Below are 18,594 nucleotides of genomic sequence, written 5' to 3'. Positions count from 1 at the left end.
ACAGACAACAAAATCATTACAATCTCAAATTTCCAAAGATCTGTGGCAATAGCGGATCCAGAAAAATTTCATGGGGGCCACCAATTTTCACATTATACATATATATATATATATATATATATATATATATATATATATATATATATATATATATATATATATATATATATGTATGTATGTATGTATGTATATATATATATACACATGTATTTCTTTAATCGGTTTTTTATTTTTTCCCATTTTTATATTTCTTATTTATGTTATTATCAAAATCTTCAATATTATTATGTTACCATTTTTCATGGGGGCCACTTGCCCAGGGGCACCGCGCCTGGATCCGCTAGTGACCCGTGGATAAGAAACTTCATTCACAGATATCACACATTCAAATAATGGAAATATTCAACCTGTCACGATGAATTAACGTACAATATAAGCATTAGTATAAGGTAAACGTATGTATTAGGATATCGTAAAATCCTTGTTCTAATAATACATATTGCGACTTGCGCGGAAACAAGAAATTCTTGTTTTCAACAATGAAATACTTAAACAAGAATTTGATCCAATGGTAATTTTCATTACTATATCTCAGATCTCAAATATTATGATGGTGGATTCGCAATAATCGAAGAAGTTTATGGGCAAGTATAATTACTTACCCTTGTAATTATCAGTATGTTTCAGTTAACATTCACATAAATTGCCCGTAAATAGTGATGATAACTAAATTTCAACAATATATCCCAGTGAACATCTACACTAATCTTCCCCTCAGCCAGTATTACAAACGTTGGTAAACATCTTTCGGAAGAGAAATAGCGGGGATTCTGAGTTTTGAAAAATCTTATTTCAGAAACTATTAAAACTTTTGACAAACTTTGATAAAAATGTCCGATGGGGTAAAACGTCCATGCACCAACTATTTGAGAGTCACGGAAGTTCAGTCAGCGGAAATAGGAAAATGACTCCAATTTATTTTGCCTGGAAGCACAAGAAGCAGAAATATGCCAGATCTGTGCGAAGGCCTTCAAGTAAAAGAAAATGGGAAAAATGCAGTTTTGGGGGGAAAAAATCTCAGATATCCACCTTGAAATGCTTGCCTTCGAGTTTTTCGCGTCATCATCAGATTGGAATTCATGGCTAAGAGAGTATCTGATCTTAGGAGTCGACTACTCTTGTCAAATTTTGGAAATCCTTTCGTCTTAAGTCGGAAAAAGCCTGTAAAGAATTACAAATCCATTATCATGATGTAAATTTTGATGTATTCCACATGGAACCCTAATGTAGAAGGATGTGATAACACTTCAGCGGAAGAAATTATCACGTTTTTACTACATTTAGGAAGGTGTTTCTTTTATTTTGGGTTGCTTAATAACCTAGCACTAAGATTTCTGAGGAAATATCAATTTTGTGTTTCTGTAAAAACGTTCATCTATACGTTATCAGTATAATTTTATAATATTCGTAAATGTAATAATATCTTTTTCCTAGCTAGTTTTCAACGGCAGAAATAGAGTAGAAACAGAATGTTATATTAATTTGTCTTGATATGGTAAGGAATTTATCTCAGTGAGTAAAAGATACCAATTATTGCTACCATATTAGACTGATGTTGATTTTTTCTTGCAGTAGTACTTAAAATAAATATTATCAAGCTGCTAATGGTAACTAAATTTTCGACACATAAAACTTCATATGTAGTTGTGATACTTTTATTGAAGAAAAAAAGTATGTGATTTAAGTATAACTGAAAATAATAATTGCTGATAAATACTGCGGCAAAATCAACTAGAAATACAGTTCCATAATACGCATAATACGTAAGCGATCAAAGAGCATTTACCTTAATATCTCCATCCTTGAGATCTCCTAACGCCGTCAAATAGCTTTTGGAAGAATAATAAAGGCCACTCTCAGTCGGGGAAAATCTTATTTCAGAAACTATTAAAACTTTTGACAAACTCTGATAAAAATGTCCGATGGGGTAAAGCGTCCTTGCACCAACTATTTGAAATTCTCGAGAGTTCAGACTGCAGAAATGGGAAAATGATTCTCATTTATTTTATCGGCAAGTAGCTCTAAGATAAGGGAAGCTCCCAGGTCTTTAATGCTGTCAATTATTTTTTTTTTCTCTTGTCGAAATAACCACGGAAAATGCTCCCTGGTATCTTTGCCTTCATCGGTTTGTCATCAGGAGTAGCCAGGAGTTGACGGAAAGACTGTCATTAGCTTCCTAAAACTTCCTAAGAAAGAATCTCGTCTCCCAACCTACTGCAGTAGGTAAACTTCTCCCATATTCCGTCCCGAGACTTGGGAGACGAATGAGAATTGAAATGGCCACATTTACATTATATTTATTTTAAGATGGACCATTTAACGTGGGACGATATATACCATTTAACTTTTGAAACTCATTCATATTCTTCCAAGGCGAAAGGTGGATACGAAGTAGAGATTTCCCTGAATTAATTTACCGGCGCTGAAACATTTTCTTTGCAACTTGGCTCTTTTAATGCCTTTGCATTTTGATGCTACGCAGTAAACCAAGACTCTCTCTCTCTCTCTCTCTCTCTCTCTCTCTCTCTCTCTCTCTCTCTCTCTAAATACGCACACACAAACACACATACACACACACACACACACACACACACACACACACACACACACATATATATATATATATATATATATATATATATATATATATATATATATATATATATATATATATATATATATATATATATATATATATATATATCAAGTAGGTGAGTCTCGACTCAGGATACAATCTCGAAGGCGAAGGAAAGGACACCATTATTACAATTCGTTTATTATGCCGACGTTTCACGACAATTTACTATAGTCGCATTTTCAAGGCTGCAATGATTAAAAAACCTCTTACAAAAAATCACATTAAAACATCGATATATACATATAAATTGTAAGACAAATTCCCCCGTTTTTATTTGTCTTACAATTTATATGTATATATCGATGTTTTAATGTGATTTTTGTAAGAAGTTTTTTAATCATTGCAGCCTTGAAAATGCGACTAAAACAATTGTCGTGAAACGTCGGCATAATGAACGAATTGTAACAATGGTGCCCTTTCCTTCGCCTTCGATTTATATATATATATATATATATATATATATATATATATATATATATATATATATATATATATATATATATATATATATATATATATATATATATATATATATATATATATATATATATATATATATATATGATTATAACATACTCATACATATTTAATATATATATATATATATATATATATATATATATATATATATATATATATATATATATATATATATATATATATATATGTGTGTGTGTATGTATGAATGTCTGTATGTATATATATAATTATAATATACTAATGCATATTTCATACATATACATTAAATATAGCTATATGTATGTATGTATGTATGTATGTATGTATGTATGTATGTATGCCCAACCAAACACACATTCATACATACACGCACTAACCTGAATCTTGAGTGGCTACTTCGAGCTTTTCAAAATTGAAGTCTTTGATTAAATATCTTTTGATTATCCAATTTAGGCCCCTGAATAAAGTAGACACCAATAACAATAGAATTAATGTATTAAATAAAAGCCTTTGTTTCCAGTTTACCGGCAATGAAAAGTCTCTTTATCCTCTTTCTAATTCATATAGACTCCTACTGTTGTAAGGAATCATGTCGACTCCGTGATTAACTTTTTTTTGCCTATTTTAGACAATTTATTAATTCTCATAAAAGAATGTAAAATATAACATATTTTTATAGATGCTGTGATATTGTGTGATTTTTTTGTTTTAGAAGTGTAGTCCTCCCGCGTCCGATATCAGAGTTTTAGAAGCGTTTCCATATTTGAGTTACCAAGAGGAAAATTGTTGAACGATTTTAGAAGAACCTGCATCGTTTCGCAGAGCAAAAATGTAGCAGAGATAGAAACAGATGTAAGGAAATAAAAAAAAAAATCATAACGGCGTTCATATGTTCCCGGTTCACTTTTATTGTTTCGATCGGTCTTTATTTATTTTTTTTTTTCGTTTTTACTATTGTGAAACACTTTTATGGGGGCCGATTCACCCTTACTAACGATTAAAATATTTTCGTCAGATACGCTTTTTATTGTTCTTTATTTACTTGAAAAAGGTGAAACCTTAACATCATATTTCTGTTGCCGCGTCAAATATCATTTCTTTTATAAACAGCACAGTAGAATCATATAATATATATATATATATATATATATATATATATATATATATATATATATGTATATATATATATATATATATATATATATATATATATATATATATATATATATGTGTGTTTGTGTGTTTCTGTGATAGTATATATATAAACTTAAATTTAAATTAAGTGATTTGGTTTACAAGATCTAAAACAGTGAGTTTTAATCTTGACAAAAATACGAAAATATGTCACGATTTATTCACTACACTAAAATGCCTTTCATTTATGCATTATACGAATGAAATTATATTGATCAGTCAATATTTCATAGTTATTCCAGTTTAGGTATGCCGTTGAAGACTAGTTATCTGCATATATCACAACATGAACTTACTATCGTGTAAATGAGTTTCTACAGAAACGCATAACACAGATTAACGTATCTATAAATTCCTTGGCTGCAGGACAAAATCATAAATTATTACCTAAATAATTATAAGCTTCCGAATCAAGATGGAAAAATTCAACCATTTTTCTTTCTATTTAGACTATCGTCCACCTTGTTTTCTTGAAAAATGAAACAAACCACTGAAACCTGATATATGAAGTTCATCTTAGTATGAAATAATGGCAGTTCCGTTTCCTGTTCTTCATCAACAAAATATCCTCAGAAACCACTAAGCACTTTCAGTATGTCTTCACTAATTTGCAAATCTATTTACTGGTGTAACTTCACAAAAATGAAAGAATGAAAAAAAAATATAAAAAGGAATGTATTTGAAGTGATTCCCATCGTCTCTCTCTCTCTCTCTCTCTCTCTCTCTCTTTTTAGCTGATATCGAGTCAGTTTTCATTTGCTATCCCTATTTTTTTGGTATTCAGAAATATTATGAAAATGTCAAGGTAGTACATCTTTATTGCGCTATTGTTTGTTTACAAAGCCTTTTCATAGTCAAAATTAATGTAAGTTATTTATTTAGTTGAAGGTAAAAGGCGACTTCGGGATGAATATAGATAACTGCGCAACGAATAAGCATCAAAAGAAACTGCTTAAAGATTAATGAAGCAAAGTAGTTGGACAGGGTAAAATAACGTTAAGACGAATGCAGATAAAACTTCAAAGAAATGAACACTTATTGGAGGTTTATTACAACTATATATGAGCAGTCCAGGATATTCTAAAAGGAATGTTACCTTGCTTTTCAATTTTCCTGTAATTATTTAGTTACCCGTTTATTCAGAAGGATCTTATTGTTCTTTCTTGCTAAACTTTTTCAAGACAGTCGTTTGGCCTTACGCAGTGCATTTTACATTGGAATAAAGAATATACACTGTATCTGCAACCTGCAGTATAACCGTTATTCTCTGAGAAGGTAATTTAACGAATCATACCACCTTCAATCCGAAGACTCTTTTGAATGTGATATAAAATAGTTGCTTTTTCTACCATTTGTGAATATTATTCATTCCAGCGGGATTGTTTGGGACTTGGAATAATAAAGTGATCGATAAAACGACATAGAAGTTACATTAAGATCGCCTGTTCTTTTCTTTCGGAGTTTACATAATTCCGACATCACTTCACAGTCGTCACTGGGTAACCATGGCAACGTCAAATACAAATGATTCTCCAAAACGATGAAAGATTTATTGGCATTCGAAAATACCTTCTTTGTCCACAGGTGACTGTAGCGAATAAAAGGGAAAGTAAGCTTGCGGATGAAAAGTTATATACGACAGTGAATATAATGTGGAAATTATACAGTAATGATCCGATGTAATCCCCAGTAAAAATTATAGCATAATAATACTGACGAAGGAAGTTTGCATATCTAGGTTCAAAGAACGTGTCTTCATCGTTACGAAACTATTATAATATTCAATTGACAGAAAGCATGCATTACTAGAAAAAGTAATGGCAGAGGAGGAGTGAAAAACCAAAAGATTAAAAATAAAGCATTAGACAACAACTAGTAAGTTAACAGTGACGTAGTCGTGAAATATGTGCAGTCACTCAAAAATACTTTGCAACATACTTCAAAACTTTTCGGACAACAGCTTATAATCTGGCGCTATTCGGCAACTCTGGCGTAAGCGCATGAAACAACCACAGCCGCGATTGGTGCGTCAGAGAAGTTACTTCCTCTTAAACCGATTTTTATTTCTCTCGAACATTATTATAATTCGTTTATTTCTCTCTAACATTATTATAATTCGTTTATTTCCCTCTTCATCATTATTTTAATGCCTTTATTTAATCTCTCTCTCTCTCTCTCTCTCTCTCTCTCTCTCTCTCTCTCTCTCTCTCTCTCTCTCTCTCTCTCTCTCTGCCACTAAGTATCCTTTGGGTGTTACCTGATTTTCTCCCTATACTTTTCCAAAGGGTTATTTATCCATGAAGAAGAACGTCTCTGAATTTACTCCCATAAGGACTGAATGGGTGAATAATTATAGTTTTTTTATTTGACTCTTTTATCCTGAGCGAAATTTTTCAAAATGCTTCGTTATTTTTCGTAATACCGATTTTTCACTCACCATTCTTTTTTTATATCGTTAACCGTATGATTAATAACCAAAATCGAATGAGAAAAGCACATTTCCTTGTATATGTCAAACGATTAAATTATTGTTAGGTGAACGAAAACTTCTGGAACATACTGCAAAACATTTTTAAGTGACTGTACGTATATTTTAAGCAAGTACATAAAGAAAGAAAAATGGCAGACGTAAGATGAAAAGAAAAAAAAATTGCAAACCAACAAATGTCAGCGATAAATTATAGTTTAGCAGACAGTTTCCAATGACCGAAACATTATTTATCTACGACATAGAAAATTCCAGTTTTAGACGAAGCTCGTAAATCATCCTGATGAATATCGACATACATCTAAAAAGCCGACTGCAGAGTGACATGCTGCCTTGGTTAGTTAATCTCTTTAAGCAAGGATGTGGTTCCAGTTAATGATCATATCATTCATACCCTGCTATGACTTCTCCTTTGATGACCAGCGAGTGGAAGGTCGTAGTAAGAATGTCATTTATATTGCTTACAAAGGTTCAGTTTTTAAAGTTACCCAACAAATTCTTCTTTGATCCTTTTTCTACCGACTTTTTTGCAAGCATTCTGTATTCATGAAATAGGCAGTGATACTCCAAGCAAATTTTGCTTGATCGAAAAATATGTAGAGCGAATTTGAATTCAAAGATCAGTTTGTATAGGTGTTAAACCTACCAGTAATGCCGGCTAATAAACATCATAGTCATTATATTATATCTTAAAACTATTTATATTAATAACAATGTATTATATATAAAAATGAATGTATGTATGTTGGTATATTTGTGCGCTATGGAATTCCGAACCGCTAGACCGATCTAAACGAAATTTGGCACGTGGCCATCATTTGACCCAACTTAGGTAATAGGGTAGATTTCAGACCCACACCCCTTCCCCCTTCACTTTCCCGTCCTCCATCCTCCTTCCCCCATCCCCCACCCCAACCCCCATCCCCCTTTTCTTTATGACTTATGTGGTAACCGCCTGACTGATCTAGACAAAATTTGGCACGTGGCCATCATTTGACCCAAGTTAGATAATAGGGTAGGTTTCAAACCTGCACCCTCTTCCTTTTCTGCATCCCCCTTCCCCCTTCCCTGTGTAATGTGTATGGTAACTGCTTGACCGATCTTGACAAAATTTGGCAATGTGGTCATCATTTGACCCAACTTTGATAATAGGGTTAGTTTCAAACCCGTACCCCCTTCCCCTTCCTCATCCCCCTTCCCCTTTCCCCTTCGCCCTTCCCCCTTCCCTTATGTGGTAACCGCTTGACTGATCTAGAAAAAATTTGGCACGTGGCCATCATTTGACCCAGCTAAGATAATAGGGTACGTTTCAAACCTGTACTCCTTTCCCATCCCCGATCCCCATTCCCCCTTCCCTTTGTAAATTATGTGGTAACCACTGGACCGATCTTGACAAAATTTGGCATGTGGCCATCATTTGACCAAACTAAGATAATAGGGTACTTTTCAAACCTGTACACCCTTCTCCGTCCCCGATCCCCATTCCCCCTTCCCTTTGTAACTTACGTGGTAAATAAACTCTACGGGTTTATCGCACATAATTTCATGTACTCCAAACCATAGAAATATATAATTGAATTCTGTATCAAAGTTTGTGTTTAGGTGAGGGTGTGCTTAAGTTTAGTCGGGGGTGTGCTTAGGTTTAGTGGGGGTGTTTCAGTTAAGTGGGGGGTTGTGTTTTAGATTTTAGTGGGTGGTAAATGGGACAGTCACCACAGTAATATCTGGATAAAATGGGCAGTCACCAAAGTAATGCCTGAATAAATGGGACAGTCTGCACGGTAATACCTGGGGGACAGTCATCACAGTAATATCTGGATAAAGTAGACAGCCACCACAGTAATATCTAGATAAAATGGACAGTCAGCATAGTAATACCTGGATAATAGGGACAGTCAGGACAGTAATCCTTGAATAAAAGGGACAGGCAGTACAGTAATACCTTGCAAAGTGGGACAGTCACCACAGTAATACCACCTGGATAAAAGGGACAGTCACCACAGAAATACCTGGATAAATGGGACAGCCACCACAGTAATACCTGGATAAATGGGACAGTCACCACAGTAATACCACCTGGATAAAAGGGACAGTCAGCATAGTAATACCTGGATAAATGGGACAGCCACCACAGTAATAACTGGATAAATTAGACATTAATATTTGGATAAAATGGACTGTCACCACAGTAATACCTGGATAAAAGTGGCAGTCAGCATAGTAATACCTGGATAAAAGTTACAGACAGAATAGTAATGCCTGGATGAATAGAGCAGTCACCACAGTAATACCTGGGAGACAGTCACCATAGTAATACCTGGATAAAATAGACAGTCACTACAGTAATACCTGGATAAAAAGGACAGTCACAGTAATACTTGGATAAAATGGACAGTCAGCACAGTAAAACCTGGATAAAATGGACAGTCAGCACAGTAAAACCTGGATAAAAGGGACAGGCAGCACAGTAATACCTGGATATAAGGGTAATGTATGGATAAAAAGGACAGTCAGCACAGGAATACCTGGATAAAAGGTACATTTAGCACAGTAATACCACCTGTCTAAAAGGGACAGTCAGCACAGTAATAACTGGATAAATGAGACAGACACAAAAGTAATAGCTGGGTAAGTGAGACAGTCACCACAGTCATATCATTCATTCGAGACTATAGAAATATATTATTGAAAATGATTTTCAGTCACCACAGCAATACCTGGATAATAGGGACAGACAGCACTGTAATATCTGGATAAATTGGGATAAAAGGGACAGTCACCACAGTAACAACTGGATAAATGGGACAGTTACTACAGTAATACCTGGATAAAAGGAACAGTCAGTGCAGTAATACCAGGATAAATGGGACAGTCAGTACAGTCATACCTGGATAAAAGGGGACAGTCACCACAGCAATACCCGGATAAATGGGACAGTCACCACTGTAATATCTGGATAAATGGGGCAGTTAGCAAAGTAATATTTGGAAAAAAGGGACAGTTACTACAGTAATTTCTGGATTAAAGGAACAGTCACCACAGTAATACCTGGATAAATCGGACAGTCAGCACTGTAATGTTTGGATAAAATGGACAGTCAGCACAGTAATTCCTGGATAAAAAAGACAGTCAGTATAGTAATACCTGGATTAATGGGACAGTCATTACAGTCATACTTGGATAAAAGGGGACAGTCACAGCAGTAATACCTGGAAAAGTGGGACAGTCACCACAGTAATATCTGGATAAATGGGACAATTCAGCTAAGTTATATTTGAATAAAAAGGACAGTTAAGTAGATAAAACGGACAGTCATCACAGTAATACCGGGATCAGTCAGCAATGTAATATTTGGATAAAAGGGACAGTCAGCACAGTAATTCCTGAATAAAATGAACAGTCAGTACAAGGGGGTGCAGGGAAATTTGTTTGAGTTCACAGAGTTTTCTCGGGCAGTGCCAGGTTGGTCAGCTAGTTCTTAATAATCGTCAGTACCATTCCTTTACAAAGTTCTACGTAATTGTTTGTTTTTATAAAACTATTTCTCCCATTCTAATATTCTTCATGAGCCATCTAGTTCTTATTTTCTTTTCCTACTGACTTGCAGTTTCTTTATCTCTCCCTTCTTTTTCATTTCTCACTTCCTTTTTCGTGCTGCTTTCTGCCTTTGTATTTTTAGTTTCTGATTCTTTTTCCCTTTCACTTTATCAGTTTTGGTTCTCATTTTCTTATTATGAATTTGTTGGTTTTTATTCCTTTTTTTTTATTTTGGTGTTTTTTTATTCGATTTCTACGTATAATGCGCATTTACATTCACTTGTGATATTTTTCCCATTTTACACCTTTTGCTTTTATGTGATTTTCATATTCTTCATTCTTATTTTACCTATCCCTTCTTAACGTTCCATTTATTGGGAAACTCCGTTCTATATCCATGTTTTGTCTCACGATCTTTTACCGTCTTTCCCCTTCTGGTTTTTTCTTCTTTTTTGTCTTATATTACCGACACTATTATTCCAACTATTGCTTATCGACAAAAAAAAACTTTATTCCTTCTGTTTGTTAAAAGCCCTTTGATCATTCATTTGTTTGCGTAATTTGTTTTTGAATACCATCATTAGTTTCTATTTTGTTTTACATTTTTATCAAAACGTCACGTATCATGCGCAAATATTTTTTTTTTTTTTGTACAAAAGGAACCGGAATCCAGGTTAAGTAATCATTCACCATACCCTACATATTTTCTCATATGGACAGGGTGACATTTTGTCAACAATTTCTCTCTCTCTCTCTCTCTCTCTCTCTCTCTCTCTCTCTCTCTCTCTCTCTCTCTCTCTCTCTCTAAAACGCAAACACAAACACACACGCACACACACTCACACGCAAACACAAACACACACGCACACACTAGTATTTTTCTCTAACCTTTACATTAATTTTATAAAACTAGCTATAAACCTCTCAATTCAGTTTAATATGCGTTGCCGAGAAATTCATTATAAGGTAAACGCTTTATGCAGCTGTGCCTGTAGGATGTTTATTATTTTCCCTTTTAATGGTAACTGTATGACATAATTTTCCTTATCGCTAAAACAGATCCCTTGTATAATCTGACAGTTTAAGATGATCCTTAAATCGTTACCAAAAATAATGCAGTAATCTAAGCATCTTTCTCTTTGTACGTTTTCTCTTTCGTATAACCTTCTAGTAAAAAGATGAAAAATCGTGTGGCCCATATATCTAGAGCCAAGTGCTGGGACATATACCATATTTCATGTTTTTATCCGTTACTTTGGCTTTGGAAGAGATATCTGTTAGGAACCTTTTCGTCGTTTATTTCTTAATTTATCTCTCTGGCAGGAATTTCGACCTTGAAAATAATAATAGCTTGTACAAATTCTCTCTATAACCCTATCTTAATATATGGTGATCGCCGAACCCCAACAGTTGTGAATGTAGCTTCGAATCCCGATAAGAAACATTAATAGCATGCAAGAATTCTCCTTCCACGTTATTCAGGACTGAATTAATTCATGATTATTTTCTTCCATCCGTTTCCTAATTGTTCTTTCTTTTTGTTTCGTATATCGTGTTCATTTCATCATTTCTCATTTTCCTTGTTTAAGTTCTCCTAATTAATAATTATTTCTCACTTTTACTTACATTTCTGCGGTATGCTTATCACATTACCAGTTTGAACTCTGCTTTTATGCCCGCTAGCCCCGGTTTCATCATACATTGCTTGTGTTACTTTCTTACCGCTTTCGTACCGCAGCAGAGATACATTACTATTTGAACAATTGTATCCCTAATTACTGTTCGGGTGCTTTTATAACTCCTGTTTTATTATTTTAGCTCTACCGTATTCATACTTTCCTCCCCTTTAGTGATCAGATGTTTATTTTTCGCTCGGAATCCTTTTCTTCTCCTTTTCATCCTATCCTTTGCCCTTTTTTTTTTTATAACAGTTCTATCTCCTCAATTACCTCTCTTTTAAAACTCTCCTTGTGTTTCGGTCTCCGAACCCTTCTGGAGCTCAGAGCAGCCCAGCTGATACTGTTACTTAATTTCTCCATGTTTTGGGGGGTTTTGGGGGGACGGGTTTCTTAGGTCGCCCAATCCACCCCAATAACCTTTCATCATTATCTCATCTACATATGGAACTTCCGTAATGGCATTGTTTCTAATGCTATCGTACCATTTGACTCCGTATAGCATTACAGATCGTATAGCATTACAGATCGTATAGCATTACAGATCTTGGTAGACTTTTAACGTGATCTTACTATTGTATACAATTTTAGACTACATGTATTTGATTTCTAAATCTCATTAAGCGCGTGTAATGTATGTTGTACGCTTTTTATCCTTTCACTAAATACAAACCATGGATTCTGTACTGGATATGGTGGTTCCTCAATGTTTGAATGATTCAGCCTAAATTATCTTTTCTCCATTTAGTGTCATTCATCCCTTTGTTCATACTCTGGCCTCATTACAATTTTTTTTACTAAGTATATCTAAAAAAGTCTGAAAACTAGTGCTCCAATAGCACTTACTTTTTGATTAATTTTGTTTCATTATGCACGTCGGACAAGATGCACTGTAACTGGATACGCTCATCAAGGAAGTTGATTTAAAACCTCTCTCTCTCTCTCTCTCTCTCTCTCTCTCTCTCTCTCTCTCTCTCTCTCTCTCTCTCTCTCTCTCTCTCTCTCTCAGGACTCAAATAACAATAAATCTCAAAAGGCTATCGTGCGTTTGAATGGCTTAATCTGATTATCTCCATGGTCATCTATCTTTGTGTTTTTGAAAAGGAAGATAGATTCCCAAGGATACAGAAGGGATGTAAAGGAAATGAACTAGACCTAAATGAGCTTCTTTGAGACCAATCAAGACGTGAAAATTACGTGACAGGGCTCTTCTGGCTTTTTCCGCGAGAATCAGATAACTGGCAACAGTTTGTCTTTTTTTTTTTTGGTAGATCTAAGTAGTAGCTCCGCGGCGGCGATATCCATCTAACTTGACCTTTTCTACAGTTTTGGTTGCTAATTATGGGTTTACCTTCAATTTTTGTCGCACGAATGTAATTAACCTGTAATTAATCCCTGAAGTCCATCCAACAAGGGGTTTCCATACGCGATCTTCACAAGACAGAGCACGGGTAAGTGTGTTTGGAACGGTTCATATCCCGCCCGGCAAGTGCAATAACTTGTTAACGTATGGGTACCGCCCCCCACCTCCCGGGCCAGTACTAAACACAGCGAAGGGACATTTAATTTGGCCAACAACAAACAAATGCACCGCTAGTATCAAAAGCCCTAAAAGTATAAAAAAAAAAAAAGTTCCAAGGTAAAAACAGGCGCGGAGCTAATACTTAGAATTACCTTTTTTTGTACTTAAATGATTTTTGTCCTGAATTTTATTATTTACATCTCGGTCTGGAATTCTGTCATCTATTTTTATAGGTTTTCCTACTCTGTGGACCCCGTAGGGCGTAGTGCCGTCAGTGCACCTCACGGATGCACTGTAGGCACTACTAAAGGTTCTTTGCAGCGTACCTTCGGCCCCTAGCTGCAACCCCTTTCATTCCTTTTACTGTACCTCCATTCATATCTTTCTTCCATCTTGCTATCCACCCTCTCCTAACAATTATTTCATAGTGCAACTGCAAGGTTTTCCTCCTGTTACACCTTTCAAACCTACCTACTTTGTTTTCTTTCCAGCGCTGAATGACCTCTTAGGTCCCAGTGCTTGGCCCTTGGCCTAAACTCTATGTCCCATTCCGTCCCTACTCTGTGGTGTTCTGTGACGTCTCAGAACAATGCCAAGAAGCGAATGTAACTATTTTCTTCGTGAAGTTATCGCGATAAAAAGTTAATATATAAACCAACGTTATCTTGGTACATAAGTTCACGCCATACAAAAGTTCATGCGATATTTCTTAGCCGATGATACCTCTGGGCTATTATATGTCAAGGATATTTTTTTCTTGTGATATGGGTAAATACATTGTAATTAAGACAAAACTGGAATTTTCCCCACCAACTATTACTGTTATGTATATAAGCTTCATTTCACAAATCAGTTTATGATGTCAGTGGTAGTGATATTTTATTTCCAAAAATTGTACGCCACAGGCATTTACATAACTTTCCCTCACTCTTTTGATTTTGAATTGAATTATATTGAATATAGAACTTAGGCCAAAGGCCAAGCCATGGGACCTATGAGGTCATTCAGCGCTGAAACGGAAATTGAGAGTAAAGGAGGTTTGAAAGGTGTAACAGGAGGAAAACCTCGCAGTTGCACAATGAATCAATTGTTAGGAGAGGGTGGAAAGATAAGATGGAAGAAAAAGAATATGAAAGGAGGTACAGTAAAAGGAACGAGAGGGGTTGCATCTAGGGGCCGAAGGCACGTTTCAAAGAAACTTAAGTAATGCCTACAGTGCACCGCATGAGGTGCACTGACAGCACTACCCCCCTACGGTGATTCCTCTTTATTTTGGCCAGAGCAACAGTTTTCACGTCCAAAAAATTAAAATAGCCCTGTTCTGCATTAGAATAAAGCGTTAAAAGAGTGGCAAAAGGGACTCTATAACAAGTGAGAACTGACAACAAAGGCCTGCTGGTACTACCATATAGTAATTATTTCGAAGATACCCCTATCTCCGGGAACTTTGGAGTTAGAACATTAATACAATGAAACAAGCACTTATAAAAAAAAACTCTCCCGACTATACTGAAGGATGTGTATATAAAATCCCAAGTAGGTCATTCGACTATTTTTGTATTGGTGAAATTAGAAAATCATCGGAAAAAGAACAGTGTAGCAGTGAAAATGTATAAGAGCTGTTCAGGGGAAATTGGCAATTTCCGTTCGTTCAGACAGGGAAAAAAATACATAGTTATTCCAATAACATACAAGAGAAACACCAGAGTCCAGTTTTAAGTTTTAACCAAGAAACCATTGTGAGTATAGGATTATCAGCCAAGGGATGCAAAACTTTAATACATTCTTTCCAGAAGAAATAAATACGCTTCATATATTTTAAGGGAGGTAGTTGACATGGACCAAGAGCAAAGTGTGAACCCGTGCCGTTCCCACGGATAACAAGTACTGACCCCAAATGCTAACGAGCTTAATGCTTCCCCCTCTTTTTCCCACACATATCGGTGTGAATATTTTTTTGTAAACCGTGTGTTTGTTCCTTTGTACTGCAACTCTAGCATGTATATCGTAAATTTCTATCCTTATACGTGAAGATGTCTTAGAAAACTAAACCGTTCAGAATTTATTAGGCCAAGAGCCCACCCCGATTTCTTTCCCGGAAATGACCAGACGTCTAATAGGTATTTCTGAAAGGGTATACCATAGGGTATTCAAGACAGAACTCCTACCTTTCGATAAATGTGGTCCTGGATTTTATAAACCATTTTTGATCAAAATGCAACTTCCCAAGTTACTACAAAACGTTGGGCTCCGGTAAAAGAAAAGTGTTTAATTGTCTCCCATTTCTAGTTTAAAGTGGATATCTATGCATAAAAATATTTCTATGGACGAACGGGTTTCTCTGGTATAATTTTTATTTCAATTGAATACAATATGTAAAGAAGAGAGGTCAAAAGGTCAGCGGTGTCGCGATATGCTCTAAAATTTTGAGTCTACAGAGACATTTCTCCTCATTTTACCAATAAGATGGTGCCAAATACCTTTTAAACCTAATTGATTACAAAAACGAGACATCTAGGCAGTTTTTGGCACCTTTACAGGGAATGGGACTAATGTCCATCTTAACACAACACTCCCAGTAACACTACGAAAATGATGAACGGTGGAGAACCTCTATAACTGCATAGATCTATCCCGTTGACTACACTAATTAAAAGCCTGTTATTATTATTATTATTATTATTATTATTATTATTATTATTATTATTATTATTATTATTATTATTATTATTTGATAATAATAATAATGATGAAATGACAGAAACCTTATCTGGGAGAGACTTTCCATGGCACTTTTGGCGTCTGCTTTCAGAACATGGGAACTGGTCAGACCAAAAAAATAATGGACCCAATAACAAGAGAACAGGTGGTCGCAACTTAAAAGTCACTTAGAAGAAAAAGAAAGTCTGGAGCACCAGAGAGGCACATAATGTCATATAAGGGAAGACCATTCATGTCTAAAACTAGATAAGAAGTGCACACAATGGATCCACCTTCCGACCTGAAAATAGCCATTAAGATGTATCTAATATGGAATATATGTCGCCATTTGAGATCTCATAAACAGATTGGCAACACGGAAAACATTGCACTTCCGCCAGTTAGACTGGTTGTAGTAAGAGTAACTTTAGTGAAGTCTCAAACTGTTGCTTCTGAATGTGGGGAAAAGTGTGCCATTTTTACATATGAGCATGCAATTGCAAAACCAGCACTTCAGATGCAAGCCCAAGAGTCACAAAAGTTAGACATCCTTATTTGTTTTGGTGTTTTTCACATCTCAATGACATACTTCACTGCACTAGGTTATATTTTGGATTTTTCAGGTGGTCCCGAGATTCTTCCCCTAGCTCTCCTTCTCAACTATGGTTATTAGTGTTAGAGAAAACACTAAACTCATTTATAATTCATGATGATCTATATTGGCTCATTAAAGATATTGAACATAATTTTCGTGGACAGTGAGATTTCATACAGGATCACAGTCCCTTCACAAACGACCACAATATCTTAACGCTACTTTGCACTGAACAAAATTTAAAAAGGAGTTTCTGATGTTTTTACGGGATGAATAGACCTCATGAATAAGCGCCTACTAGAAAAGTTCATTACCTACAGTTTGGGGTGGATCATGAATACTACCTGTACTCAGAAGATAATGGCATTGTGAGTAGAACTGAGATTCATGAGTCACAAAGTGGGCACGGCGAGGTTGATGCACGCTCAATTTCCCATGCCTACTTTATGGCTTTAGTTAATCATGAATGCAACCCAGTAATTGTCTTCCGCGACAGTGATACCAATGTCTTTATACTACTGGTTTACCATGCCAGATACAATAGTGCAAAAATGTGGATGGATGCAGGAGTTAACTCCAAGAACACAAGACAAATGATAGATATAACAGATCTGGCCAGTAAGCTCACCAGCCCTATAAAAAGTAGGCAGGGCATCAGCCCCACCTAGGTTTTATGCACTAACTGGATGGATGGAAAGTCTGAGATAGACTGAAAGTAGTCTGGTATAATGGACCAGATGTTCCTGCCAACATTGCTTTTGAAGAACCTTTTTGCAGGACGAATCAGAGGATGAAAATGATGATCAGAAGTGCAGTGTATCCGATGAAGAAGAGACTGATTATGAATGATTCTGTATGATGTATGAGTGATCGAAAACATGGCTTCCACTAAATAAAATTGTCAAAACATTTGTACATCACTGGTACTAGAGAATTAAACGTTTTTCGACAATAACTAGAGTAATTCAGTTGCACACCTGACACTGGGAAAGCATGAAAGTCCATCTACTAGATGATGTAAGAACTACATTGTTAGATTCAAGTTGATGTCAAAACGATTGCTAGGGGCACCAAATTTTTCCAAAAGTGTCTAGATATCTCAGTTTTATAATTCATGGTGTTTAAAAAGGCATTTGTCATTATCATAGTTGTAAAATGAGAATTGATTTAATATCAATCAATCACCAGGCCTTGGAGACCATATGGTGCGGTTATGCCGATTATACAGTATGGTCAGAATTATTAGTTGGTAGGTTATATTAGATGAATATTTGTTAAAGGAAGCAGATTACACGTTCTATGTTGAAGTGCTCTGTTCGGTGAGAATATCATGAAGGCGAGGTGGACAGGGAAGAGGGGCTAGGCTGGTCAAGGCTCTGTTGTGGGAGACTGTGCCGGGGACAGGAAAGGATATAGGATATGTTAAGAGGAATACAGTTGGACACAAGGTAGGAGGGGATTCGTTCATTAGGTGGTAGTGTGAGAGGTCAGAATGGCCGATTCGCAGTCTGGCAAGTGAAATGAGGAGAAATTTCTTAGTCCAAATTTTACGCCATATCGCAAAACCACTGACCTTTTGACCTTTGTTCTCCACATTTAAAATTAGCATCAAAGTAAGTTTCTCCATTGAAATATGTTTATGTATAGATATCCATTTCAAACTAAAAATAGAGGAACTACAACACTTACTCGAGCCCAGTATTTTGTAGTAAGTTAGAATGTTTT

General features: G+C 35.6%; 1 long non-coding RNA gene across 1 annotated transcript in view; it reads left to right on the top strand.

Moving 5' to 3' along the window:
• LOC136842981 (uncharacterized) overlaps positions 1-18,594 on the top strand; it is a 495,876-nt gene that overhangs the window by 89,654 nt on the left and 387,628 nt on the right. The gene's annotated exons all lie outside the window — the stretch shown is intronic.

Source organism: Macrobrachium rosenbergii, chromosome 10 (assembly GCF_040412425.1).
Source record: "Macrobrachium rosenbergii isolate ZJJX-2024 chromosome 10, ASM4041242v1, whole genome shotgun sequence".
NCBI classification, from domain to species: domain Eukaryota; kingdom Metazoa; phylum Arthropoda; class Malacostraca; order Decapoda; family Palaemonidae; genus Macrobrachium; species Macrobrachium rosenbergii.
The sequence above is the reverse complement of the archived record's forward strand: the minus strand, read 5'-3'. Positions and strand labels throughout refer to the sequence as shown.